At 45.2% G+C, this 26,715-nt stretch overlaps 1 long non-coding RNA gene across 2 annotated transcripts; it reads left to right on the top strand.

Moving 5' to 3' along the window:
* The first annotated feature begins 2,079 nt into the window (after positions 1-2,079).
* Positions 2,080-26,281, top strand: LOC307222241. 2 transcript variants are annotated; one of them, XR_013841667.1, is made up of 4 exons: positions 2,080-2,113; positions 4,216-4,344; positions 4,489-4,555; positions 26,068-26,281. It is a non-coding gene; the product is annotated as an uncharacterized lncRNA (long non-coding RNA). The 2 variants fall into 2 exon arrangements; XR_013841668.1 differs by lacking the exon at positions 26,068-26,281 and adding an exon at positions 5,379-5,592.
* Positions 26,282-26,715: the final 434 nt, after the last annotated feature.

The following is a 26,715-nucleotide window of genomic DNA, read 5'->3' as shown; positions in this document are numbered from 1 at the left end:
AGCATATAGGGACAGAAGTGGGTTTATGCCACAATAACTGTTACAGAAGCAAGCCCTGCTGATTCCCATGGGGCTCAATCCCTGATCCTGGCAAGCAGATATGGGATTGGAGCCTACTAAAACTGCTCCAAAGAATCTTTCAGTCCTGGGGTGAGGGGACTATTTCCACCACTTTTCTCCAAGCCCAGCTGTTTGTTCATCTCTGCATCTTCTTTTCAAGAATATGGCAATAAGATTGAAGGATATCAAGTGGGCTAGCATGCAGGAAATAGAGAGTGGGCTAGGAACTGGGGAAGAAGGTCATATCCAGAGTCTGGGGATGAGGGTAGGGTCATGTCCTCAAGCCAAGATAGTGGAGGAATAGGGATACTGAGGACTTCAGAGTAATCTCAGCTCAAGTCCTACTCAGGGCAACATTGTAATGTGGATGTTAAGGTAAAGGACCCCTGACAGTTAAGTCCAGTCGCGAATGACTCTGGGGTTGCGGCACTCATCTCGCTTTACTGGCCGGGTTTACTGGCCGTTTGTCCACAGACAGTATTCAGGTCATGTGGTCAGCAGGACTAAGCCGCTTCTGGTGAAACCAGAGCAGCGCACGGAAACGCCGTTTACCTTCCCACTGGAGCAGTACCTATTTATCTACTTGCACTTTGACGTGCTTTCAAACTGCTAGGTTGGCAGGACCAGGGACCGAGCAACGGGAGCTCACCCCATTGCAGGGATTCGAACCGCCGACCTTCTGATCGGAAAGTCCTAGGCTCAGTGGTACAGACATAATAAACCAGGCTTGGTCCATTGCGTGTGTCAGTGTGCTGATCAGCCCACACCAGTAAACAACCAAGCTCATCATGCAACGTCCATGTTCTCCCTACTACTGGGTTACTGAACCTATTAATGGTACCGCTGAAACATTAATGCACCTCTTAAATACGCTGGGGAAGGTATATTCCTCTTTTCAAAAGTCGTTGTACAGCCAGGAAGTTGGAGCAATAATGAGGTGATAAGCATCAAAGGGACGCGGGTGGCGCTGTGGGTTAAACCACAGAGCCTAGGACTTGCCGATCAGAAGGTCGGCCGTTCGAATCCCCGCGATGGGGTGAGCTCCTGTTGTTTGGTCCCAGCTCCTGCCAACCTAGCAGTTCAAAAGCACAAATTGCAAGTAGATCAATAGGTATTGTTCCAGTGGGAAGGCAAGCAGCATTTCCATGTGCTGCTCTGGTTCACCAGAAGCGGCTTAGGCATGCTGGCCACATGACCCGGAAGCTGTCTGCGGATAAACGCCGGCTCCCTCAGCCAATAAAGCGAGATGAGCGCCACAACCCCAGAGTCGGTCACAACTGGACCTAATGGTCAGGGGCCACTTTACTTTACTTTAAGCATCAAAGGTCTCATTGGGATCTGAAAAGCTGCCACACAGCTCATGACTTAGTGCAGAGGTTCCCAAACTTTGGGGTGGGGGCACCCACTGTTGGCTTCATTCCCTAAAGACATACCCAGTGTCCCCCACTCTATGAAAAGCCTTTGTGCCTACAGCACTTCTTTGTAGCTGAACCTGCACTAGACATTCCCACTGTCCTTCGGTGAGCAGTACTGTCCACTTTGGGAATCATTCCGTTAGTGACTACAGGACTGGACTCTCATAATGCTCCAAAACTTTTTTAAAAAAATTGTGGGTAACTTCAGTGGGTCCAACATATGTATTCTTATGGAGGTCTTTCTCCAGTGCACAAACTCGTATTTGTGAGGTGGAGCAGGGAGAAGAAAATGACGGGGGAGTTGTGGATTATGCGATTCAGGCATGGATATAAGAAATTGTGAAATTCAGGAAGGGTATGACGCAGAACAGAATGAACCGGATGAACAGTCAAGGTAGAGAACAGAGGAAAGACCACTCTGCCTTGGGAAGGAGCACACTGTTCTCCATGTCAGCACAAGATGGCTAATTGTCCTCCCAAATGACACTTGTTCTTAGTCCAGGAACACAAGACAACAAATCATACCCACAAATTCCCCCAGTTCAGACTACTTGGCTATTTAAACCAGCCCAATGTGGGTTCTTCTGCACAGAACTTCGGTTGGCTTCTCATCCCTGGAGACAAAGACCACTAGCTTGGTAAGAACATCATTTTCTTCTTGACTGCAGCAATTAGATCAAACCCAGTGCTGTTCTGACTATTCCCCAGAAATATCTGGGGAAAGAAATTGCAGTTAAAAATGATCAAAGGGAAGAGAAAATGTTGGTCAAAAACTCCTGTGTGGGGTGCCGGGATTCTAGGGCACTGAAGGGGTGTTTGTGAGTGTCCTTACTTTAATTCTGCAAAGGATTTTAATGTGCGACTTTATATATAATTGTCTTTAAATGTTATATTTCTATTTAAATATATGCAAGCATCTTTTTAAAGTTTGCTTTTCTTGATCCTTTTTAACGAATGATTTTAGATGGTCCATTATTAACAGCTTCCATGTGTTTTCTGGAGTCAACGGTATCTAAATCAAAGTGGTGGTCTGCAGTCTGCAGCCTTTTCGTTTTCCTTTACTTCCTCCAATCTCCTGCCTTACATTCCCCTTGTAAGCAGGGCAAGGTGGGGGGGGCAGTCACTTGGGGACTGTTCATCACTTAATTCTTTCAGTGAAGAAACTCTATGTTTCTGAGAACAAGGCAGGAACAAAGAGAACCCTCTTTCTCAGGGAGGTGGGGAGATGTTCCTATTCGGGTTTGGAGGGACAGCTTAGAGACAGCATCAAGGACACTTGCCAGCACACCAGGAAGAGGGGTCAAGACAACCACAGGTGGATAAATTGGTAATAAACGTAACTTGAGGACCTGCAAAACAAACTAGTTAGTCAGATTCAACCAATGTAAACAAATCTAATAAAGTCCGGGCAGATGTCCATTAATAGATGGGGGTCACACAGCACATACTGCCTCTCCCACGGAGGACCTTAAGGTCCATAAATATCAACACCCTAGAGGTCCCAGGCCCTAAGGAAGTTAAATTAGCCTGAACCAGAGCCAGGGCTTTCCCAACACTGGCTCCAGCCTGGTGAAACGCTCTGTCTCATGAGACCAGGGCCCTGCAGGATCCGATTTCTTTCTGCAGTACCTGTAAGACAGAGTTGTTCCACCTGGCCTTTGGATTGGAGTCAGTTTGATTCCCTTCCCCTCTTTCTTTTTTCCTTTCTCCTCCTTTGATGAGGCTGCATTTTTATGCTTCAATGTTGTATTTTAATCTTGTTTTTAAGTTGTATTCATTCAACTTGTTTTTATTATTGCTTATTAGCCGCCCTGAACCCGGCCTTGGCTGGGGAAGGGGGGGGGTATAAATAAAAAATGTTGTTGTTGTTGTTGTTGTTGTTGTTGTTGTTGTTGTTGTTATATTGTGCATGCAGTGAGGTTTCCTGTGATTCCTTCCTTCCTGCTGCAAGGACCTTTGGTCTAAAAACCAAAGAGTCATACCATGGCCCCATTGGGTAACTTACACCCCAATGTGTCCATCAAGCCAAAGGGCACCGGCAGCACCCACAGACCATGTCTGACAACAGTGCCTAAAGGATGCCCACAACCCAATACTGTCTCAAGTAAGTGTTTCTTTCTTTCTGAAATCTTCTCACCTGCCCAGACTACATGCCAATTCTGCCCATATATAAGGAATAATAATAATGATGATGATGATGATGATGATGATGATGATGATGATGATAATTTCCCCAGCCACTCTGTGTGGCTCCTAACAGAATATTAAAAACACGATAAAACATCAAACATTAAAAACTTCCTTAAACAGGGCTGCTTTCAGATGCCTTCTAAAAGTCAGATAGTTGTTCATTTCCTTGACAACTGATGGGAGGGCATTCCACAGGGCGGGCGCCACTATCAAGAAGGCCCTCTGCCTGGTTCCCTGTTACTTTGCTTCTCGCAGTGAGGGAACCACCAGAAAGCCCTTGGAGCTGGACCTCAGTGTCTGGGCTGAATGATGGGGGTGGAGACGCTCCTTCAGGTATATAGGGTTGAGGCCTTTTAGGGCATATGCTCTAAGTTTTATTCTAAATCACTTCCTCATATGTTCTGTGACATTAACCTTTTGTGATATGACTCTAAATGTTGTTGTAGATATTGCTCTCATTGCCTCTGTTGTTCCGTGTTTATTGCATGTTTTCTAAAGGTCAGAAAAAATATAATCATGGTCCCCCCTTTTCCTTTCTGTCTATCCAAAGTGAGCACCAGTTCCAGCTCCATCCATCATGAAGCATCTTCTGATCTTGCTGTCTCTTCTGGCTCTCATGAGCTGCACAAGGGCCCAACGCGTGGAATGCACAGGCCCATCTACCTGTTTTGAGAGTGCTGTAAGTATCCTGCTGTTCAGCCAACCATTCCCAGGATTCAGAGGCAATAGGAGTGGAGAGAGTGGAATAGCTGTTGAATTGTTTTTAAAAATGTACTGGAGATACATTGTCAAGAGGTTAAACCACATCCCTTTTTACTTCTAGGGCAGAAAAATATGTCGTTGTATGAGCTCACTTGGCTACATAGATACGGTCAGCGCGGGTAAAAGAGGTTGGTATGGACTTTTCTGTTCATCCCAAGTGCTCCTGTTCTTTTAACTGTGGTGCAGTGGACAAGAATTGAGCAGCTGTAGCTTCCCTAGCAAGGAAGTATCCATGATGGGACGTTAATGACCTGCTAGATGTCTTTTGCTCAGATATTAGAGAGCATGTATGTTGTTCTAGGAAGATGAGAAGGCAATCAGTAGAGAACCCAGAAGGGTTTTGGAGAAGGGCAATGAGGATGAGCAGAGACCTCAGAAACACGCCCTAGGAGGAAAGGTTATAGCAATGAAAGATTATGTTCAAGGAAGTTCTACTCTGAGCCATTGGAATTAATGGATCTAACTTAGGCATGTTCTTTAATTTCAATGGGCCGACTTGAAGTAGGTCTAACATTGGATACACCACAGAGTTGGTTTAGGCTGGAGAAGGGACGACTGAAGGGAGAGAGGAGAGCACTCTTTACATCCATGGAGGGCTGTCAATTGGAAGATGGCAAAGAATCATCCTTTGCTGCCCTGGAGGGGAGGAATGGGTCTTGAGGCTTAAGTTGCACTAGGGTAGATTTGGATAGAACACTGGGATGCAATTCCTGATGGCAAAAACAGGGGGAGAATGGACCTAATCCCAACAGAGTGGTATTTTGGAGTGAGAGAAAGTCTGCCCCTTTAGATAGCCACATGCTGGGGACACTTTAGTTTCAAGTTGCTGAACTAAATGACTTCCAGTCTCTCTCAGCTCTCAAATTCTGTGATTCCTGCCTTCTTCATAAAAAAGATCATAGCTGGCCTCTCAGAGGAATAAATCCTCTGCTCTTTTCTTTCTCCTCACAGATGTAGAGGCAGCTACTATGGCCGAAGAAAACTGAGGTGCAGGTTGGAATCAAATCAGATGCTCAGCAGGTTCACCAAATGATCTCAATGGCTTACCTTCACTGCTTGATACCTCCACTCTGCTCCTGTAGTCCTTAAGCCCTGAATCCAGATTTCATGGGCAGCCCAGAATTCAGGAAGAATTCAGCAACTGCAAATAAATCTTAGCATTCTAGCCTCTTGTTTGGTCTCTTGAATGTGAACCTACAAGATATCTGTCCAGGAGTGCAACAGAACATTCTGGGTCCAGTATGTGGGTGGGGCCCTCCAACACACTCTCAGAAGAGGACACAGATCTGCAGAGAATTTGCATTTGCTTCCTGTGATATTCAAAGTTGTATCTTATTTTTCAGGCGATGTAGCAGACCCAGAACTAAATCCATGACTGTCCATACTGATAGTATAATACTTGGCAAAAAAATATTTTCACATTCCCCCCCCCCCAAAAAAAAAAACCTGAAGCCTTTTTACTGGCTATAGTATGGGATTAGATATCAAAGATAACCAAAGATAATGTATTTCCCTATTCATTCACCTTTTACCTTTACCTGGAATGTCATGGAGTGATAGGTTGGGAAGTTTTCATAGAAATAATGTATGATGAAAAATGTGTGGTGTGTAAATAGAATTTGGAAAATGCATAAATAAAAAATAAAATAAAAGTATAATACTTGGCAGACAGATTGAGAACAGGTGAAGCTTTCCCCCAGAATTGTATTTCCAGAGAAGGAAAAGCCTAACCTGTTGAATTTCTGCCAGACACACACAACTCTTAAAGCCACAAGAAACCTCTATTTCCCCAGTTCCAGTGCAATCCTAAATCCCCAGACCTGGGAGGAAGCCCCATTATCCACAAAGAGACCTACTTTCTAACTATACTGTGAGTTCTCATTGAGTGCCCAGTCTAAGCCTCATTGCAAAGTTATTACATTTTGCATTTGTTATTTGGGCGCAGGGATCCTCTTACACCCACCCACACTTATTGGAAAAGATCACTTCTAGGGAGTACCTGATTGCAGACAAACCCACCCCTGGAAAGATGTGTAGTTTTTGCTGGTAAAAAACAGAAAGCCAACGAGTGGTGATTCAAATGGCTACTCTGTGAGGCGGTGTAAGCAAAGGTTTATGAATTGATAGGGGTTTTCGCTTCATAACTTTGTTTCCAGTGGAAGGACAGATGGGCTTTTAAAAGTAATACTGTATTTTTTGCTCTATAAGATGCACCAGACCATAAGAAGCACCTAGTTTTTGGAGGAGGAAAACAAGAAAAAAAAATATTCTGAATCCCTCTTGCTGTTCTGGCTTCTGGGATAGCTGCGCAGCCTGCATTCGCTCCATAAGACGCACACACATTTCCCCTTACTTTTTAGGAGGGAAAAAGTGAGTCTTATAGAGCAAAAAATACGGTAACATAAAAGCTCAAATCTGGGTACTCTGTTGGCTGTGGGTCCAGGACATTAGTATCGCCCATATCTGTCTCTTGGAGGCACTGTGTCTTTTGCAGGAACATAGGCATTAAAAGTGCCCTTCTGAGCTCACACAGGGTACATTTCCCTCACCACTGCACTGGGTGAGATATTATGGTCAGAAATACTCAAAGAGGTCCAAGATGGATGGTAGTTTCTTAAAGGTAAACTATTGAAAGCACAGATGCAGACAATTCCCAGAAGAAAGAAAGTGGAAGGCATCTCAACAAACTGGTGTGGCTGCATAAGGAGTTACAGGAAAGCTGAGATTTAAGATTTAAGAGGGGGATGTATAAAAAATGGAAGAAAGGGGAAACCAACACAGGGTTTTGGGAAATCACCTGGGCCCATTGTAGTTCAGTGTCTATATAAGCGGCTTAGAGGAAGGAATTGAGGGGGTTCTCATCAAATTTGCAGATGACATAAAACTGGGAGGGGTAGCCAATGCCGCAGAAAACAGAAGAAGGATTCAAGAATACCTTAATGTATTGGGAAACTGGCTCCAAAGTAACAAAATGAACAACAGCAACAACAACAACAACAACTTTTATTATTTGTATGCCATACTTAATGGGCTTGTTTTGGGGTGAATTTTCTCAATGTTTCAACTACAGTACTATTTGTACATGTACATGTATGTGTGTATGCACAGTTTTCTTCATAGTAGAAGCGCAACGGAACTCTGTGATGGAAGCCAGAGCGCACCGAAAGGCCGTTTATCTTCCCACTGCAGTGGTACCTATTTATCTACTTGTTCTGGTGTGCTTTCAAACTGGTAGGTTGGCAGAAGCTGCGACAGAGCAATGGGAGCTCATCCTATCACACAGACAACTTGTGGCTCCAAAAGTGAACATATTCCCATCCATGGTGTGCTGTTGTTCATAAAAATGAAGTCTTTATGAATTAATTTCTCATGTGCAGGAAAATTGATTTCTTTTTCAGGGCAAAAAACAGGTTCTAGATATCAAATGGTGGGTTTTGGCACACCTGTCAGGGAACTGACATCAGAGCGAGAGACGGAGGCAGGGCTCCAGAGCGATGCTGGAGAGGGAACCAGCAGGGGGGAAGGATTTCAGCGTGACACCAATAGAGAGGAGAGGGAGATGGAGGAATCGGTGTCAGGGCTCCAAGACCCTTCAAGCGAAACTAGCGGAGAGAGCGCTGGCACGCCCCTGCCTTCCCCTTACTTGCGCAGACGCGTTCCGCGCAGGGAACGTAGGAGGAGACTTGGGGTCAAACAGCTTTTATGCGAGAGACGGAGGCAGGGCTCCAGAGCGATGCCGGAGAGGGAACCAGCAGGGGGGGAAGGATTTCAGCGTGACACCAATAGAGAGGAGAGGGAGATGGAGGAATCGGTGTCAGGGCTCCAAGACCCTTCAAGCGAAACTAGCGGAGAGAGCGCTGGCACGCCCCTGCCTTCCCCTTACTTGCGCAGACGCGTTCCGCGCAGGGAACATAGGAGGAGACTTGGGGTCAAACAGCTTTTATGCTGGAAGAGATTCAAGAAACGCCCACTGATGGATTCTGCAAGTGACTAACAGGTCACGGAGGGCGAGCTCTAACCCTAAACATGTTTGAGCAAATAATCTAACTAAACTGAAGGCAATTTACGCACAGGTAACCCCTCACAACCATTACAACACCATTAATTAAAACTCTGACAATGGAAAATAGCATTTCCTAATTTACTGAGCAAACAGAACAAAAGCAGTGTATAATTTGAGGAGAAAGATACATAGAAGTTTTGCGCTGGGTGATGGGGTTTCACGGGGTGGTGAATGCTTCTCTCTGTGAGGGAGCCTTCCCAGACCTGCTGAAAGAGGCAGTTATCAAACCGCTTCTTAAAAAACCATCTTTAGATGCGGCCAATATGGCCAACTATAGCCCAGTCTCAGATCTTCCATTATTGGGCAAGGTGACTGAGCAAGTGGTTGCTGAACAACTCCAGGCATGCCTGGAAGAAGCGGACCATTTGGATCCCTTCCAATCTGGATTCAGGCCTCATCATGGGACTGAAACTCCCTTGGTCGCGCTGGTCGATAATCTCCAGCAGGCTTGGGACAAAGGTGAGAGCTGTTTCCTAGTTCTGCTGGATCTCTCAGTGGCTTTTGACACCTTCGACCATAACATCCTTCTGGACCGTCTAGAGAGGCTGGGAGCTGGGGGCACTGTTATATAGTGTTTCCACTCCTTCCTCCTGGGCCGTGTTCAGAAAGTGGTGGTGGGGATGAGTGTTCAGACCCCTGGGCTCTCACTTGTGTGGTGCCTCAGAGTTCTGTCCTCTCCCACATGCTTTTCAGCATCTACATGCAGCCGCTGGGAGAGATCATCAAGGGGTTTGGGGTGGGTGCTCATCAATATGTGGATGAATTCAAAGAGTTGCTGCTGACATTTAAAGCCCTAAACAGCCTTGGTCCAGTATACCTGGAGCATCTCCACCCCCATTGTTCTACTCGGACACTGAAGTCCAGCACCGAGGGCCTTCTGGCAGCTCCTTCACTGTGAGAAACCAAGTTACAGGGAACCAGGCAGAGGGCCTTCTAAGTAGTGGCAACCACCCTGTGGAACGCCTGCCCACCAGATATCAAAGAAAAAAACAACTACCAGACTCTTAGAAGACATCTGAAGGCAGCCCTGTTTAGGGAAGCTTTTAATGTTTAATAGACTACTGTATTTTAATATTTTGTTGGAAGCCTCCAAGAGTGGCTGGGGAAACCCAGCAAGCATTCAAACACATCTGTAGCTACATGTATGGATAGGCTGGCCTAAGGAATGCAATGCCTCCAGCATCACCATCTCGGTTTGCTGACTTTACTCATAACAGAGTTAACCCTTAAATTACACACTGAATGAACTCTGCTGCAAACCTCTGACATTTTCCGCAATCACACATCTCTCTGCCAGGTGAGCAGGAGGCATGTTCACAATTCAAGGACAGATATGACACATTTAAGAAAAAATACACAAGGGAGCAATGTGCCGTGCAATGCCCTCTTTATTAATTATGTGAAAACAAAACATCAATCGAAGTTTTTTATAGCTTTTCTCCTCTTGCCACAATTGATTGCTTATACTTTAGAAATTAAAACAAATAATGTTTTATTCCTTGCATTACACTTGTGTTATACGCGATTATAGCAAAGAGTGCCAAAGCCGAAAAGAAATGAAAACATCAGAGTTATTAATAGCCTTTTCCATGATTCTGGTAATCAATCAGATATGTGGGTGGGTGGGGTCCAAAGGAACTGATTTTTAGATCAATCTGGGATTCTGCATTCTGGGTTGAGGTGCCAAGGAGGAAGATCCGCAATGAGGACTACTCTGTTGCACTGGCTCCTTATCTTATGTGGCTTCACTGAACGATGACACGTTTTCCTTAATGCCTGTCTAAAGCAGCAGACCCTATTTGTAGAAAGAAGAGAGGTTAAGGCCTCACTGCTGCAGAAGTGGCTTTCTACCCTCCCTACATTGATTTGCTTATCAGTAACTTTCCTCCCCTGAACATCTTTTCGATTTGCATCAGGAAGGTCAGTGTAGTAGATGGGGGGGGGACTGCTCATTGTTTTCCTTGGGCTGTATCCAGTGCTATGGGCAGGAATGGGCTAATGTCTCAGGATGAATGAGGCACAGTGCCCCATAACCTCAATCAACCTTCACCTCACCTGCCAGCTTCTTAATTACAACAGACCCAAGGGGTGGCACTGCCAGTCAGCTCCCTTCCTCTCATTTTTTGCCCTTGCACAACTCATCTCTGCAGAGGAAGGGTTCTGCCTTTAATTGGCTCTGAAACTACTTACCCATGGCCATGGGTCCAACAAATGAAATAGGCTCCCCCACCCCCACCCCTTAATCATATGCTGTTCAAATGATCATGAAATCATAGAACCGTACAGTTGGGACACAATGGGTCACCTAGTCTAAATTCCCACAATGCAGGCATTAGCAGGTCACTTGGAGATCTCTTTTCTCCTAACAAGCAATGAATAAATTTAATTAAACTATCACCATCATGTGTGCCTTTCTCACAGGGTGACCCATAGTGCCGTACATTAAAAGCAATCTGGAAGATCCAATGTAAACTAAAAAAACAGGTTCTGAGATCCTTCCCCACTGAAACAGGTCACAATGCCACCCTTAAGAAGCCAAATGTTTCCGCCTGGCACCAAAAAACAGGTAAAGATTATGCCAGACATGCCTCCTTCGGGAGAGCATTCCACACAGGGGTGGGGGAGAGTCACTCTTGAAAAAGCTCAAAGAAGAGATCTCAGAATTTATTGAAGAAGCCAAACTGATCTTCACCAGGACTACGGAATATTTATTGGGAGTTCCAAAAAATAATACACAGGGGTTCAACATGTGGAGCCATATGTGACTCCTGCTATTCCTACTTAGAGCATGTCCGTTGGGTTGTTTCCAATGATAGTCAAAACCACAGCTAACCCTGTGCAGGTGCAGCCTTAGAGCATTGAGCATGCTCAGAAGAGCTGCCTGGCCAGTCAGGAAGTAAACCCGTTTAACCCAAATAGTTTGGCTGGATTGTGGCCATTTGCACTGATAAAATAAAAATAAGATCACACACAAACAAACAGATACACAGCATTTAGTGTTAATTCTAGTAATTTCTCCAATACGGTTGTCTACGTCCTCACCGAAATCGGGCACATCAGCACGCATGCTGCCTGCACGGTTGGCTCCAGAGCTTCCCGATGCGCCCCTGTGGCTGCTGCCCTTGGCGTTACCGGAGGACGTACGGCGCTTCAAGATGTGCTGGACATTGGCCTGGTAAAATTTAAAAATAGTTTACTTGTTTTCCCGTCTAGAGATTCTTCATCCCTTCCTCCATGTCCTTTGTTTTCTGCCCCTCGAATACCTTTTGAGGGGGGTCAGAGTCTGAATGCATTTCTCTTGGTAGGGCTAAGCCCTGGTTGCCCTCTTGGACCAGCCTCCACAGAAAGCACTAGTACTCAAGACATGGTGGTAGCTTCCAAGTGTCCAGACCTTCTCCCACCCACTGCTTTCAGTGTTAATTCTACTCACATCATCTAGGACGCCAGCCTGGTCCTCAATGTGGCTCTCCTCGTTAGCCAAAATTCTTGTAGCACAAACCAGGATCATTACAGCTAGCAGGATAGACCATTTCATGATGGCTCAGAATCAGGGTGTCTCCCTTTGGTCAGCAGAGAGGAATAGAAGTGAGGAAGTGTTGCCTCTTGTCTTGGCTCTGCCCGAGATGGTGCTCTCTGCTTTCTTTATATAACCCTTTTTAGGCTCTGTTGGGTGATAAGATCTATCTCTGGACAAAAACAAAGTGAAGTTTGGAAGAGCAGCTAGCTTTTCATGATGGCATGGAGAACATTAAGCTCCTTGCCAGGGTTGAGTGGACTTCTTTCATTCTCCTTGCTTGACTGTTCTGCTGGTTCATTCCGCTCTGGTCTCACCCTTCCCGAATTTGACCTTTCCTGATCCCACTGCTGAAATGGAATCATGCACCATTAAGAACATAAGAAGAACTCTGCAGCATCAGGCCAGAATCCCACCTAGTCCAACATCCTGTTCTAAAACCAAAGAGCAGGATTTGAGCACAAAAGCCCCCTCTCCTCCTGTGCTTTCCAGTAACCAGTATTGCTGCCTCCAACTGTGGTGGCAGAGCAAAGCCACTTTTTCTAGTAGCCATCAATAGCCCTCTCTTCCTCCATGAATTTGTCTAAACCTCTTTTATATCAATCTACGTTGGTGGCCGTCATTGTCTCTTACTGGAGCAAGTCCCATAGATTCACTATGTGCTGCGTGGTGAAATACTTTCTTTTATTGGTCCCAAATCTTTCAACTTGCCCGAGTTTGTGTTCCTTACTGCTCTCTACCTTTGGACCCTGGTTTGCTGTATAAACACAAGTTGAGCATCTAATATTGTATCTTTAAACAACTCCCAAGCATTTTGGAGTTATTTGACCCTCTTGAATTTGCCTTTCTGCCCTTTTCCCCAACCTCCTCATTTTAAGGAACTTTCCCCTTTTTAAATCAGATGAAATCTGGTGATGGTGGTGGTGACCTGGCGTGCCAGTACAACATGTGAAAAGGATCTAGGGGTCTTGGTAGACAACAAGCGAAACATGAGCCAAGAGTGTGACGAAACAGCAAAAAAGAAGCTAATGCTATCACACAACATTTAGTGTTACACCTACTAATTTCTACAAGAGGGCTGTCTACATCCTCATCCATGTTGGGCTCATCTGCACCCATGCTGCCTGCACTGTTGGCCTTGCTGATCGGTGCGCCCCTGTTGCTGCTGCCCTTGGCATTACCGGAGGACGTATGGCGCTTCAAGATGTGCTGGACATTGGCCTGGTAAAATTTAAAAATAGTTTACTTGTTTTCCCGTCTAGAGATTCTTCATCCCTTCCTCCATGTCCTTTGTTTTCTGCCCCTCGAATACCTTTTGAGGGGGGTCAGAGTCTGAATGCAGTTAAAAATAAATAAATGCTGGGCATTTCTCTTGGTAGGGCTAAGCCCTGGTTGCCCTCTTGGACCAGCCTCCACAGAAAGCACCATTACTCAAGACATGGTGGTAGCTTCCAAGTGTCAAGACCTTCTCCCACCCACTGCTTTCAGTGGTAATTCTACTCACATCATCTAGGACGCCAGCCTGGTCCTCAATGTGGCTCTCCTCGTTAGCCAAAATTCTTGTAGCACAAACCAGGATCATTACAGCTAGCAGGATAGACCATTTCATGATGGCTCAGAATCAGGGTGTCTCCCTTTGGTCAGGAGAAAGGAATAGAGGTGAGAAAGAGTTGCCCCTTGTCTTGGTTCTGCCTGAGATAGCTTCTTCCACTTTCGGCTTATGCCTGTGTGCTCTTGGCCTTCATTGTACCTACCCTGGTTTGCTGTATAAACAAAAGTTGAGCATCTAATATTGTATCTTTAAACAACTCCCAAGCATTTTGGAGTTATTTGAGCCTCTTGACTTTGGCTTTCTGTCTCCTTTCCCCCAACCTACTCATTTTGGGGAAGTTTCCTCTTTTGATATCAGATGAAATCTGGGGGGGGGGGGCAATCTGGCTTGCCAGTACAACATGTGAAAAGGATCTAGGGGTCTTGGTAGACAATAAAGCTAACCATGAGCCAAGAGTGTGATGCAACAGCAAAAAGAAGCTAATCCTATCCTAGGCTGCATCAACAAAACCAGAGCAGTGCTCAGAAACACCGTTTACCTTCCCGCTGGAGAGGTACCTATTTATCTACTTGCACTTTGATGTGCTTTTGAACTACTAGGTTGGCAGGAGCTGGGCCCAAGCAACAGGAGCTCACCCCATCGCGGGGATTTGAACCACGACCTTCCGATCAGCAAGGCCTAGGCTCAGTGGTTTAGACCACAGCGCTAACCATGTTCCTTACGAGATATGCTAGTCATCTTCAAATATCTAAACAGCTGTCACATGGAGGATGGTGTGAGCTTCTTCACTTAGGCTCTGGAGGGTAGATCCAGAACCAATGGCTTCACATTACACAGAAGCAGATTCCTTATGAGGCAGATTCCTTTTACACAGAAGCAGATTCCTTTTTTGCTTGTTCAATTTAAATCCTGCCACATGACCAAATTCTTGAATCAATTCTAATACCCTTTTCGTACTAGATTCTGGCTCCTGTAATGTCAAAACCAAGTCATCTGCAAAAGCCTTAAGTTTATATTGTTTATATTGTGTCTTGTTATGGCTGCCACAGTTTAAGAAGAATATTGATGAGCTGGAATGTGTGCAGAGGAGGGTGACCAAAATAATCAAGGGTCTGGAAACCAGGCCTTATGAGGAACTGTTGAGGGAGTTGGGTATGTTTAGCCTTGATAAGAGAGAGAATGACAGGAGATATGCTACCCATCTTTAAATATCTAAATGGCTGTCACATTGAGGATGGTGTAAGCTTGTTCTCTCCAGCTCTGGAGGGTAGGTCCAGAACCAATGACTCAACATTAGGAAGTATGTTGTGATGGTAAGAGCTGTTTGACAGTGGAATGGACTCCTTTAAATGGTGATGAAGCCTCCTTCCTTGAAGGGGCTGGAAAAGCATGCAAATGCAGGGCTTTGACACTCCAACCATCATGCTGATAACCTCCTATCAGTTGATTGACAAGTGGCATCATGAAACGCCCCGTGCTTCATGTCTGCTTCAAGGAGGATGACTCGGTAGAGGGTCCCAGCAGCAGCTGGGGGGATTGTGTCCCCCCCCCCAGAGTGATCAGGGAGAGATGAACATGGAGGTGAGTGGGAGGAGTGTCCAGTACAGACAAGGACACATGAGTCACCTGTACAAGGTGTTGCACGTAGTGCTGAGCTTCCACGTGCAATGAAGGGATCTTGGAAAGGTGCTGGAAAAGAACCCCAATGCAGGGCTTTGACACTCCAACCATCAGTTGATGACCTTCTGATATTTGGTGATTGACAGGTGGGCAGACACACCACTTATTACATTTGGCCCACTGAGGAATGTGGAGAAAAATATCTGACCTTCTTTCCCCACCCATTTCATGAGGGAAACAGACCCCTGTAATCCACATTGATTGCAGAAAACCTAAATTTCCTGGGATGTGCTGGAATCCATCCCATAAAACACTCTTCCACTCAGTCTGAAGAAGTCCTGCCTCTGAATGGAGGGATGGAATTGGATGGGGATGTGGGAGACTCTGTCCCTGCCCATGTTTGCAAGTGTGGGAGAGCAGGTTGAAGGGGGTATAGGGGTGTTTTTAGTGGATGAGGCATTTCAGTGATTATTGAAGAAGAAGATGAAGAGTTTGGATTTGATATCCCACTTTATCACTACCTGAAGGAGTTTCAAAGCAGCTAACATTCTCCTTTCCCTTCCTCCCCCACAACAAACACTCTGTGAGGTGAGTGGGGCTGACAGACTTCAGAGAAGTGTGACTAGCCCAAGGTCACCCAGCTGCTGCAGGTGGAGGAACGGAGACGCGAACCCGGTTCACCAGATTACGAGACTACCGCTCTTAACCATTACACCATGCTGAGTGAGAAGAATCTTGTTCTTTGGTTGTTGATGTTTCCTTTCTTCTATATACTGTAGTATTTGATTTATTTATTTGTCAGGCTTGGTAAACCGCATCAGAATCCTGCCTGATACAAGAAGTGGTAAAAAATTATGCGGGGGGGGGGGGAGAGAATCGTACCCACAAATCCTCACTAATCTGGCAGTTCAGATTGCAGGGGCAGGGGGACTCTTCCTGCATTTGAAAATTAACAAGTCATGGGGGAAATAAATTAACAACCCCCACCCTGCACTTAAGGATGGAGTTGCATGACCAACGTCTCATGTCGTTGGAGAACCAATGAGGTGGTGAGAAAGATTAGGTACCATGGGGAAGTAATCCCCTGTGCCCGGAAGAGTCTTGGGAATGAAGTTGAATTGGCTGTACCTACAAATGAGTCATGGAATCTGCTGTGGAGGTCCCATTCCAAACAGCAATGCAATTTAACACATGAACCATAACACAGGTAAAATTAATGATCAGGGCAACCCTGGCCAGATGGGGATGATCTGGGGCGTTTAGTACGAAGTTTGTTGCAGCCTCATTAGGCCAAGAATGGTGCATGTTCCTTGCCATGTGGTGCTTAAACGAACTGAACTGTAAAGTGTGTCCACTTTGTATCAAAGAGCTCAGAGTGTTCAGCTATGCTGAATGTCCTCTCTTTACTACAGAGTGGACACACTTCCCAGTTCAGTTCGTTTACCACCACATGCCAAGGAACATGCACCATTCCAGGCCAAATGAGGCTGCAACGACTTTTGTAATAAATGCCCCAGATTGTCCCCATCTGGCCACGCTCACCCTGACCATTGGTTTTACCTATGTTATGGTTCATCTTGCTGGGACCCTCTAGCAAGTTGTCCTCCTTGAAGCAGAGCACGGGCCGTTTCATCACGCCACCTGTCAATCAACATGACAGGAGGTTATCTGCATGATGGTTGGAGTGTCAAAGCCCTGCCTTTGCATGCTTTTCCAGCCCCTCCAAGGAAGGAGGCTTCATCACCATTTGAAGGAGTCTACTCCACTGTCAAACAGCTCTTACCATCACAACATACTTTCTAATGTTGAGTCATTGGTTCTGGACCTACCCTCCAGAGCTGGAGAGAACAAGCTTACACCATCCTCAATGTGACAGCCATTTAGATATTTAAAGATGGCTAGCATATCTCCTGTCATTCTCTCTCTTATCAAGGCTAAACATACCCAACTCCCTCAACAGTTCCTCATAAGGCCTGGTTTCCAGACCCTTGATTATTTTGGTCACCCTCCTCTGCACACATTCCAGCTCATCAATATTCTTCTTAAACTGTGGCAGCCATAACAAGACACAATATAAACAATATAAACTTAAGGCTTTTGCAGATGACTTGGTTTTGACATTACAGGAGCCAGAATCTAGTACGAAAAGGGTATTAGAATTGATTCAAGAATTTGGTCATGTGGCAGGATTTAAATTGAACAAGCAAAAAACTAAGGTTTTAGAAATTTTTTTGACAACAATGGAAAAAGAAAGGTTTCAGAAGGAGACAGACTTAAATGTGGTTAAGAAAGTGAAATACCTAGGGATCAACATGAGGGCTAAAAATTTGAATTTATTTAAAGATAATTATGAGAAATGCTGGTCAGAAGTTTAAAAAGATCTAGAAATTTGGTTAAAATTGAAGCTTTCCTTGTTGGGTTGAATTGCAGTCATAAAGATGAATGTATTGCCAAAAATGCTGTTTTTGGCAAAGAGATATTTCTAAATTTGTCTGGCAGGGCAAAAAGCCCAGAATAAAATTTAAAATATTGACTGATGCTAAAGAAAGAGGGGGGTTTGCCCTGCCAGACATGAAGTTGTATTATGAATCAGCAGCATTCTGCTGGTTGAAAGATTGGCTACTTCTTGAGAACACTGACATTTTGGACTTGGAAGGGTTCAACAATACTTTTGGGTGGCATGCATATTTGTGGTACGACAAGGTAAAAGCTAATAGAGCATTCAAAAACCATATTGTCAGGAAAGCTGACTTTAATGTCTGGACAAGATATAAAGACTTATTGGAAAACAAGACCCCAAGGTGGCTATCACCTATGGAGGCTAAGGCTCTGAAAAAACTCAATATGGAGGCCAAGTTTTGACAACTACCAGTTTGCATACAGGGCAAATAGATCCACGGAAGACGCTATCACTATCACTCTCCATGCTGCTCTGTCCCATCTGGAGCAGCCGGGGAGTTATGTGAGGCTGCTGTTTGTGGATTTTAGCTCTGCTTTTAACACTATCCTCCCCCATAGACTGGTGTCCAAGCTAGAGGCGATTGGACTCTCCAACTCCACCTGTCTCTGGGTTTTGGATTTTTTGTCAGAACGTTCTCAGAGGGTTAGAGTGGGGTCACATATGTCCACAGCCCTTAGCCTTAACACCGGCTCACCACAGGGTTGTGTGTTGAGTCCCCTGCTCTATACTCTCTATACGTATGATTGTACAGCCATCTATCCCAGCAACAAAATCATCAAGTTTGCTGATGACACTACGGTGGTGGGGCTCATTTCAGGAGGGGATGAGTCCGCCTATCGGGACGAGGTGGAGCGGCTTTGTGTTTGGTGTGGAGAGAACAATCTGGCTCTTAATACGGCTAAGACCAAGGAATTGGTGGTGGATTACAGGAAAAAAAAGGCGGACATTCAGCCCTTGTATATCAAAGGGGAACGGGTGGAGAGGGTGGCGGAATTCAGGTTTTTGGGAGTGACTATCGATCAGGGCATGACTTGGAGCGCAAATACCACTGCTCTGGTGAAGAAGGCCCAGCAGAGAATTTATTTCCTCAGACTTTTAAAGAAGAACAATCTGAGTGAGAGACTGCTGGTGTCCTTCTACCGAGGCTCCATAGAGAGCATTCTCACATACTGTATTTGTGCCTGGTTCTCCAGTTGTACAGCTAGGAAGAGGAAGGTGCTCCAGAAGGTCATAACCACAGCCCAAAGGATTATTGGTCATCCTCTCCCATCTTTGGAAGAACTGTACGGTTCCCGTTGTCTTAGGAAAGCAAACAACATCCTGCAGGATGCATCTCACCCGGGATACAGTCTGTTTGCACTACTGCCTTCTGGCAGGAGATATAGAAACATCAAGTCAAGGACAAATAGACTGAAAAATAGTTTCTATCCAAGAGCTGTGGCCTTTTTAAATGCTGTAACTCGATAGTGTGACCTGGGAGTTTGATGGGTGTGGGTGTGGGTGTGGCTGGAATGTGGTTTGTTTGGTTGTTGTTGTTGTTTTGCTTTTGTTGTTTTTAAGGGATGGCATCCAATTTCGTTGCACTTGTGCAATGTTGCACTTGTGTAATGACAATAAAGAATCTATCTATCTATCTATCTAAGTGGCCGAAATATTGGGAGATACTAGAACAAGATCGAGACACATTGAGATTGCAGAGTTTTGAGAATTTTTTTTTTTAATAATATTTTTATTGATTTTCCAACACATATTAAACACAATACAATACATTATACAAAGACAAACAAGCACATAAACACACACATATATAGTTTCAAAACCTTCTTTTCATAAACATTACTTCTCCGACTTCCCCATACCTCTCCTTTCTGCATCCCCATTTCCAAATTTCTTTCAGCAAATCCTCACTTAATTTAACTAATTACTCTTTTCCCCCCCTTCTCTCTTACCTAATCATTTACAGCTGTAATCCTCTTTTTTCTCTAACCTCAACATTTTATCACTCATTAATTTTATAATCATTCTTAAGATACACTTTAAATTTCTTCCAATCTTCCTCCACTGTCTCTTTTCCTTGCTCACGGATTCTGCCAGTCATCTCGGCCAGTCCCATGTAGTCCATCACCTTCGTCTGCCATTCTTCCAGAGTGGGTAGTTCTTGTGTCTTCCAACACTTTGCTATAAGTACCCTTGCTGCTGTAACAGAGTTTTGAGAAATTAAAAGATAAAGTGCGAGATTGGTTACATTATCATCAAATTAGAGAGGCCTTTAACTTGGATAAAAAAATTGGCTTCCAGGTGGAAAAATCGAAATTAGAAACAGAATTGTTAGAACCTAAAACTAAGATACTTTTGAGAATGTACAACTTGCTGTTAAAATGGAATACTCAGGATGAAACAGTTAAATCAGCTATGATTAAATGGGCACAGGACATTGGTCATAACATTATGTTTGCTGACTGGGAAAAGTTGTGGACCACTGATATGAAGTTTACGGCATGTGATGCCTTAAGAGAGAATATTATGAAAATGATCTATAGGTGGTACATGACCCCAGTCAAGCTTGCAAAAATTTATCACTTGCCTGATAACAAATGCTGGAAATGTAAAGAAACTGAGGGAACATTCTTTCACCTCTGGTGGACATGCCCAAAGGTTAAGGCCTTCTGGGAAATGATATATAATGAACTAAAAAAGGTATTTAAGCATACCTTTCCTAAGAAACCGGAGGCCTTCCTTTTGGGCATTGTGGGCCAATTGGTGTCAAAGAAAGATAAAACACTTTTTATGTATGCAACAACTGCAGCAAGAATACTCATTGCAAAGTAACGGTAACGCCAAGGGCAGCAGCAACAGGGACGCACCGGGAGGCTCTGGAGCCAACAGTGCAGGCAGCATGGGAGCAGATGAGCCCAACATGGATGAGGATGTAGACAGCCCTCTTGTAGAAATTAGTAGGTGTAACACTAAATGTTGTGTGATAGCATTAGCTTCTTTTTTGCTGTTTCGTCACACTCTTGGCTCATGTTTCGCTTGTTGTCTACCAAGACCCCTAGATCCTTTTCACATGTTGTACTGGCACGCCAGGTCACCACAACCATCACCAGATTTCATCTGATTTTAAAAGGGGAAAGTTCCTTAAAATGAGGAGGTTGGGGAAAAGGGCAGAAAGGCAGATTCAAGAGGGTCAAATAACTCCAAAATGCTTGGGAGTTGTTTAATTATACAATATTAGATTCTCAACTTGTGTTTATACAGCAAACCAGGGTCCAAAGGTAGAGAGCAGTAAGGAACACAAACTCGGGCAAGTTGAAAGATTTGGGACCAATAAAAGAAAGTATTTCACCACGCAGCACATAGTGAATCTATGGGACTTGCTCCAGTAAGAGACAATGACGGCCACCAACGTAGATTGATATAAAAGAGGTTTAGACAAATTCATGGAGGAAGAGAGGGCTATTGATGGCTACTAGAAAAAGTGGCTTTGCTCTGCCACCACAGTTGGAGGCAGCAATAGTGGTTACTGGAAAGCACAGGAGGAGAGGGGGCTCTTGTGCTCAAATCCTGCTCTTTGGTTTTAGAACAGGATGTTGGACTAGGTGGGATTCTGGCCTGATGCTGCAGAGTTCTTCTTATGTTCTGAATGGTGCATGATTCCATTTCAGCAGTGGGATCAGGAAAGGTCAAATTCAGGAAGGGTGAGACCAGAGCGGAATGAACCAGCAGAACAGTCAAGCAAGGAGAATGAAGGAAGTCCACTCAACCCTGGCAAGGAGCTTAGTGTTCTCCATGCCATCATGAAAAGCTAGCTGCTCTTCCAAACTTCACTTTGTTTTTGTCCAGAGATAGATCTTATCACCCAACAGAGCCTAAAAAGGGTTATATAAAGAAAGCAGAGAGCACCATCTCGGGCAGAGCCAAAACAAGAGGCAACACTTCCTCACTTCTATTCCTCTCTGCTGACCAAAGGGAGACACCCTGATTCTGAGCCATCATGAAATGGTCTATCCTGCTAGCTGTAATGATCCTGGTTTGTGCTACAAGAATTTTGGCTAACGAGGAGAGCCACATTGAGGACCAGGCTGGCGTCCTAGATGATGTGAGTAGAATTAACACTGAAAGCAGTGGGTGGGAGAAGGTCTTGACACTTGGAAGCTACCACCATGTCTTGAGTACTGGTGCTTTCTGTGGAGGCTGGTCCAAGAGGGCAACCAGGGCTTAGCCCTACCAAGAGAAATGCCCAGCATTTCTTTATTTTTAACTCCGACCCCCCCCTCAAAAGGTATTCGAGGGGCAGAAAACAAAGGACATGGAGGAAGGGATGAAGAATCTCTAGACGGGAAAACAAGTAAACTATTTTTAAATTTTACCAGGCCAATGTCCAGCACATCTTGAAGCGCCGTACGTCCTCCGGTAACGCCAAGGGCAGCAGCCACAGGGGCGCATCGGGAAGCTCTAGAGCCAACAGTGCAGGCAGCATGGGTGCTGATGTGCCCGATTCCGGTGAGGACGTAGACAACCGTATTGGAGAAATTACTAGGATTAACACTAAATGCTGTGTATCTGTTTGTTTGTGTGTGATCTTATTTTTATTTTATCCGTGCAAATGGCCACAATCCAGCCAAACTATTTGGGTTAAACGGGTTTACTTCCTGACTGGCCAGGCAGCTCTTCTGAGCATGCTCAATGCTCTAAGGCTGCACCTGCACAGGGTTAGCTGTGGTTTTGACTATCATTGGAAACAACCCAACGGACATGCTCTAAGTAGGAATAGCAGGAGTCACATATGGCTCCACATGTTGAACCCCTGTGTATTCTTTTTTGGAACTCCCAATAAATATTCCGTAGTCCTGGTGAAGATCAGTTTGGCTTCTTCAATAAATTCTGAGATCTCTTCTTTGAGCTTTTTCAAGAGTGACTCTCCCCCACCCCCGTGTGGAATGCTCTCCCGAAGGAGGCATGTCTGGCATAATCTTTACCTGTTTTTTGGTGCCAGGCAGAAACATTTGGCTTCTTAAGGGTGGCATTGTGACCTGTTTCAGTGGGGAAGGATCTCAGAAGCTGTATTTTTAGTTTACATTGGACCTTCCAGATTGCTTTTAATGTACGGCACTATGGGTCACCCTGTGAGAAAAGCACACATGATGGTGATAGTTTAAATAAATTTATTCATTGCTTGTTAGGAGAAAAGAGATCTCCAAGTGACCTGCTAATGCCTGCATTGTGGGAGTTTAGACTCGGTGACCCATTGTGTCCCAACTGTACAGTTCTATGATTTCATGATCATTTGAACAGCATATGATTAAGGGTTGGGGGTGGGGGAGCCTATTTCATTTGTTGGACCCATGGCCATGGGTAAGTAGTTTCAGAGCCAATTAAAGGCAGAACCCTTCCTCTGCAGAGATGAGTTGTGCAAGGGCAAAAAATGAGAGGAAGGGAGCTGACTGGCAGTGCCACCCCTTGGGTCTGTTGTAATTAAGAAGCTGGCAGGTGAGGTGAAGGTTGATTGAGGTTATGGGGCACTGTGCCTCATTCATCCTGAGACATTAGCCCATTCCTGCTCATAGCATTGGATACAGCCCAAGGAAAACAATGAGCAGTCCCCCCCTCCCCATCTACTACACTGACCTTCCTGAAGCAAATCGAAAAGATGTTCAGGGGAGGAAAGTTACTGATAAGCAAATCAATGTAGGGAGGGTAGAAAGCCACTTCTGCAGCAGTGAGGCCTTAACCTCTCTTCTTTCTACAAATAGGGTCTGCTGCTTCAGACAGGCATTAAGGAAAACGTGTCATCGTTCAGTGAAGCCACATAAGACAAGGAGCCAGTGCAACAGAGTAGTCCTCATTGCGGATCTTCCTCCTTGGCACCTCAACCCAGAATGCAGAATCCCAGATTGATCTAAAAATCAGTTCCTTTGGACCCCACCCACCCACATATCTGAGGACCTTGATGCTTATGGATTCGGTTCAGTCCCAGGGTTTATTTGTGGGGGGGGGCAGGAGTTCTTCATTTCATGCACAGCTCCACTCTGCCACCCATCCCAAAAGGCTCTGGAAGGGGTGGAATTGGAGCCCATTTCAGGGAAAGAACATGCATAGCCATAACCACATAACATGAACCTACACATTACAATAGTGGTGGAAAGAGGAGCTTAACAGAATCTGTATGACATCAAGCAATCTACACACTCCTTACTGTACAATCCTACATAGGAAACTATCCTTAATATAACTGCAAATAATGAAACATTCTTTGTTTTAATTTGTGTGGGGTAACCGATGATCCAAGTATTGATTGATTACCAGAATCATGGAAAAGGCTATTAATAACTCTGATGTTTTCATTTCTTTTCGGCCTTGGCACTCTTTGCTATAATCGCGTATAACACAAGTGTAATGCAAGGAATAAAACATTATTTGTTTTAATTTCTAAAGAGAGAGAGAGAGAGAGAGAGAGAGAGAGAGAGAGAGAGACCCCTTAGAGGTTTTACTACAATCAAGAGGTATATAAATTTTGTTGAATAAAAAAGGGAAACAAACCAGGGATGATCTTCAGGGAGGTAGCACTTTGTCTGCTTGGCTGCTTAGTACAAAGTTAATTTTTCCACTGTATGTTTGGTTGCGTGTCTCGCTGCCCAATGCAAGTCATGGCTTAAGAATGACCAAATAATAATAATAATAATAATAATAATAATAATAATAATAATAATAATAATTTATTATCTATACCCCGCCCATCTTGCTGGGTTTCCCCAGCCACTCTGGGAGGCTTCCAACAAAATATTAAAATACAGTAGTCTATTAAACATTAAAAGCTTCCCTAAACAGGGCTGCCTTCAGATGTCTTCTAAGAGTCTGGTAGTTGTTTTTTTCTTTGACATCTGGTGGGCAGGCGTTCCACAGGGTGGTTGCCACTACCTAGAAGGCCCTCTGCCTGGTTCCCTGTAACTTGGTTTCTCACAGTGAGGGAGCTGCCAGAAGGCCCTCAGTGCTGGACTTCAGTGTCCGAGTAGAACAATGGGGGTGGAGACGCTCCAGGTATACTGGACCAAGGCTGTTTAGGGCTTTAAATGTCAGCAGCAACTCTTTGAATTCTGCTCAGAAACGTACTGGGAGCCAATGTAGGTCTTTCAAGACAAGTGTTATGTGGTCTCATGGGCCACTCCCAGTCACTAGTCTAGCTGCCGCATTAGTTGTAGTTTCCAGGTCACCTTCAAAGGTAGCCCCACATAGAGCGCATTGCAGTAGTCCAAGCGAGTGATAACTAGAGCATGCATCTCTCTGGCAAGACAGTCCGTAGGCAGGTAGGGTTTCAGCCGGCATACCAGATGGAGCTGATAAACAGCTTCCCTGGACACAGAATTGACCTTCGCCTCCATGGGCAGCTGTGAGTCCAAAATGACTTCCAGGCTGCGCACCTGGTCCTTCAGGGGCACAGTTACTCCAATCAGGACCAATGAATCCTCCACACTTGCCTGCCTCCTGTCCCCCCAAAACAGTACTTCTGTCTTGTCAGGATTCAACCTCAATCTGTTAGCTGCCATCCATCCTCCAACCGCCTCCACACAGGACCTTCATCACCTTCACTGGTTCTGATTTGAAAGAGCGGTAGAGCTGGGTATCATTCAAATATTGATGAGTTAGACCACGCGGTCTAACTAAAATGGTGGCGCCACGTGACCCTGTAACCGCGGCAACAGCCAGACGCGGCTCCTCCTTACACTGCCAGCTGCCGGGTAAGAAGCTGTTTCAAAGCTGTAGCCAGAAGAGCAACCCGCAGCTTCAAGTATCCCGGCCCTGATCAGTTTGACATAAGAAAGCTGTGCCCCAGCGCCTTTCCGTCGTGAGCTATAGCCTGCCTCAAACCGTCTTCTAGTGCTTCTCCGCTAATCCCCCCAGATTGGGCGGCAGGCGTGCGCTACCGTTGATCAAGCGGTTAAACCCCCCCCAGCTTTCCCGAGCACCCCGCCGCTGCTTGTATCCCAGAAGGGCGGGGGGTTCGGTGTGGACACCCTGTGGAGGGAGGGGGGAAGCCCGCGGCTGGCGGGAAAGGAGAGCGGAACTGTGCAGGAACAGAGCAATGCGCTAGGACAGGAGGCAAGGAGGGGGACAAGCAAGGCGGGAGAACAAAGGCGGTAGAAAGACCAGGGGAAGATGGTGGAAACGAGCAGGAGGAAGGGAAAACTGGGACAGAAGGACCTAATAGTGTGAACGCCAAAGTAACCGCGCCTCAGCGCGCCGCTACGTTACCGTCCGGAGATGTTACGCAAAGAGGACTCTCCACGACACAGCGCAGCCACTCTCCAATGCGTCCGCCCCCGGCCGTTGCCTCCACGGAGCCTTCTTAACTTAAATAAATGCTGGGCATTTCTCTTGGTAGGGCTAAGCCCTGGTTGCCCTCTTGGACCACTTGCCTACTTTCTGGCACAGATGTAGAGGCAGCTACTATGGCCGAAGAAAACTGAGATGCAGCTTGGAATCAACTCAGATGCTCAGCAGGTTCACCAAATGATCTCAATGGCTTACCTTCACTGCTTGATACCTCCACTCTGCTCCCATAGTCCTTAAGCCCTGAATCCAGATTTCATGGGCAGCCCAGAATTCAGGAAGAATTCAGCAACTGCAAATAAATCTTAGCATTCTAGCCTCTTGTTTGGTCTCTTGAATGTGAACCTACAAGATATCTGTCCAGGAGTGCAACAGAACATTCTGGGTCCAGTATGTGGGTGGGGCCCTCCAGCACACTCTCAGAAGAGGACACAGATCTGCAGAGAATTTGCATTTGCTTCCTGTGATATTCAAAGTTGTATCTTATTTTTCAGGCAATGTAGCAGACCCAGAACTAAATCCATGACTGTCCATACTGATAGTATAATACTTGGCGGAAAAATATTTTCACATTCCCCACCCCCCCAAAAGAAACCTGAAGCCTTTTTACTGGCTAGAGTATGGGATTAGATATCAAAGATAACCAAAGATAATGTATTTCCCTATTCATTCACCTTTTACCTTTACCTGGAATGTCATGGAGTGATAGGTTGGGAAGTTTTCATAGAAATAATGTATGATGAAAAATGT

Source organism: Podarcis cretensis, assembly GCF_951804945.1.
Source record: "Podarcis cretensis genome assembly, chromosome: 8".
Classification (NCBI taxonomy): domain Eukaryota; kingdom Metazoa; phylum Chordata; class Lepidosauria; order Squamata; family Lacertidae; genus Podarcis; species Podarcis cretensis.
The sequence above is the reverse complement of the archived record's forward strand: the minus strand, read 5'-3'. Positions and strand labels throughout refer to the sequence as shown.